The sequence below is a fragment of the Myotis brandtii genome, unplaced genomic scaffold (assembly GCF_000412655.1).
Source record: "Myotis brandtii unplaced genomic scaffold, ASM41265v1 scaffold295, whole genome shotgun sequence".
NCBI classification, from domain to species: Eukaryota; Metazoa; Chordata; class Mammalia; order Chiroptera; family Vespertilionidae; genus Myotis; species Myotis brandtii.
Window position 1 is genome coordinate 543311 of NW_005361283.1, and position 358 is coordinate 543668.

Below are 358 nucleotides of genomic sequence, written 5' to 3' on the forward strand. Positions count from 1 at the left end.
TGTGACTCTTCTACTAAGACAACCGAGAGCAGCTCCCATAGACATCACCAGAGAGCCCCCCTCCAGGGTCAATTCCATGTCATCCAAAGTGAGCAGAGCGTCTTCTCCAAGCTGCAGGCGGATCTGAATCACAGGACCCAGAAAGTTCCCAGGCGAGAGGGCTCAGAATATTTCATTTTATTTGATACTAGAGGCTCAGTGCACGAATTTGTGCACTGGAGGGGTGTCCCTCAGCCTGGCCTGCACCCTTTTGCAGTCCAGGACCCCTTGGGGGATATCTGCCTGCTGGCTTAGGTCTGCTCCTGCGTTGAGCGTCTTCCCTCTGGTGGTCAGTGAGCATCATAGCGACAGGTCATTC